This window comes from Arachis hypogaea, chromosome 20, assembly GCF_003086295.3.
Source record: "Arachis hypogaea cultivar Tifrunner chromosome 20, arahy.Tifrunner.gnm2.J5K5, whole genome shotgun sequence".
Lineage (NCBI taxonomy): Eukaryota > Viridiplantae > Streptophyta > Magnoliopsida > Fabales > Fabaceae > Arachis > Arachis hypogaea.
In genome coordinates this window covers 27,002,661-27,005,148 of record NC_092055.1, presented here as the reverse complement: position 1 = coordinate 27,005,148, position 2,488 = coordinate 27,002,661, and the positions used below count along the sequence as shown (strand labels likewise).

The following is a 2,488-nucleotide window of genomic DNA, read 5'->3' as shown; positions in this document are numbered from 1 at the left end:
TAAAAAAAAATTATTTTATGTTTCTTGTTTGAGTCTTGAGTCAGATTTAAAGTTTGGTGTCAATTGCATATTCATCTTGCATTTTTCGAAAAATTCATGCATTCATAGTGTTCCTCATGATCTTCAAGTTGTTCTTGGTAAGTCTTCTTGTTTGATCTTGATGTTTTCTTGTTTTGCATCTTTTCTTGTTTTACATGTGCATTTTTGCATCCATAGAGTCTAAACATGAAATATTTCTAAGTTTGGTGTCTTGCATGTTTTCTTTGCATTAAAAATTTTCAAAAATATGTTCTTGATGTTCATCATGATCTTCAAAATGTTCTTGGTATTCATCTTGACATTCATAGCATTCTTGCATGCACTCATTGTTTTGATCCATAACTTTCATGCATTGCATCATTTTTAATGTTTTTCTCTCTCATCATAAAAATTCAAAAAAAATATATATCTTCCCCTTTTTTCTCTCATAAAATTTGAAAATTTGAGTTGACTTTTTCAAAACTTTTTAAAATCTAGTTGTTTTTATGAGTCAAATCAAATTTTCAATTTAAAAATCTTATCTTTTTCAAAATCTTTTTCAAAAATAAAATCTTTTTCATTTTTCTTATTTATTTTCGAAAATTTTAAAAATATTTTTCAAAAATCTTTTTCTTATCTTTATCTCCTAATTTTCGAAAATAACATCATCAATTAATGTTTTGATTCAAAAATTTCAAGTTTGTTACTTACTTGTTAAGAAAGATTCAAACTTTAAGTTCTAGAATCATATCTTGTGATTTCTTGTGAATCAAGTCATTAATTGTGATTTTAAAAATCAAATCTTTCTCAAAACTAATTTCAATCATATCTTTTCAAAAATATCTTCTTATCTTATCTTTTTCAAAATTTGATTTTAAAATATCTTTTCTAAACTTCTTATCTTCTTATCTTTTCAAAATTGATTTTCAAATTTGTTTCAACTAACTAGCTAACTTTTTGTTTGTCTCTTATCTTTTTCAAAACTACCTAACTAACTCTCTCTCTCTAATTTTCGAAAATATCTTCCCTCTTTTTCAAAATTTCTTTTTAATTAACTAATTATTTTAATTTTTTTTTAATTTTCGAAAAAAAATTACTAACCTTTTTCAAAAACTATTTTCGAAAATCACTAACTCTTTTTCAAAAAAATTATTTTCGAAAATTCTCCTTCTCTCTCATCTCCTTCTATTTATTTATTCATCTACTAACATCTCCTCATCTCACATCTCTGCTCTCCTCACCCTTGTGCTTCTTTTCTTACATTACATTCTTTGTCCCCTTCCTTTCTTCCACTCACACAGAGACTTCTATACTGTGGTATAAAGGATCCCTACTATTATTATTATTATTATTTTTTCTGTGCCCTCTTCTTTGTCATATGAGCAGGAGCAAGGACAAGAACATTCTTGTTGAAGCAGATCCAAAACCTGAAGGGCCTCTGAAGAGAAAACTAAGAGAAGCTAAATTACAACAATCCAGAGATAACCTTTTAGAAATTTTCGAACAGGAAGAGGAGATGGCAGCCGAAAATAATAATAATGCAAGGAGGATGCTTGGTGACTTTACTGCACCAAATTCCAATTTACATGGAAGAAGCATCTCCATTCCTGCCATTGGAGTAAACAACTTTGAGCTGAAACCTCAATTAGTTTCTCTGATGCAGCAGAACTGTAAGTTTCATGGACTTCCATTTGAAGATCCTTTTCAGTTCTTAACTGAATTCTTGCAGATCTGTGATACTGTTAAGACTAATGGAGTAGATCCTGAAGTCTATAGGCTCATGCTTTTCCCTTTTGCTGTAAGAGACAGAGCTAGAGTGTGGTTGGATTCTCAACCCAAAGACAGCCTGAACTCTTGGGATAAGCTGGTCACGGCTTTCTTAGCCAAGTTCTTTCCTCCTCAAAAGCTGAGCAAGCTTAGAGTGGATGTTCAAACCTTCAGACAGAAAGAAGGTGAATTCCTCTATGAAGCTTGGGAAAGATACAAGCAGCTGACCAAAAAGTGTCCTTCTGACATGCTTTCAGAATGGACCATCCTGGATATATTCTATGATGGTTTATCTGAGCTATCAAAGATGTCATTGGATACTTCTGCAGGTGGATCCATTCACCTAAAGAAAATGCCTACAGAAGCTCAAGAACTCATTGACATGGTTGCTAATAACCAGTTCATGTACACTTCTGAGAGGAATCCTGTGAGTAATGGGACGCCTATGAAGAAGGGAGTTCTTGAAATTGATACTTTGAATGCCATACTGACTCAGAACAAAATATTGACTCAGCAAGTCAATATGATTTCTCAGAGTCTGAATGGAATGCAAGCTGCATCCAACAGTACTCAAGAGGCATCTTCTGAAGAAGAAGCTTATGATCCTGAGAACCCTGCAATAGCAGAGGTGAATTACTTAGGTGAACCTTATGGAAACACCTATAACCCATCATGGAGAAATCATCCAAATTTCTCATGGAAG

General features: G+C 32.0%; 1 non-coding gene across 1 annotated transcript; it reads right to left on the bottom strand.

The window, feature by feature from the left end:
• Nucleotides 1-1,930: 1,930 nt before the first annotated feature.
• LOC112788118 (small nucleolar RNA R71) lies at nt 1,931-2,038 on the bottom strand. Its single transcript, XR_003195497.1, has one exon. It is a non-coding gene; the product is annotated as a small nucleolar RNA R71 (small nucleolar RNA).
• Nucleotides 2,039-2,488: the final 450 nt, after the last annotated feature.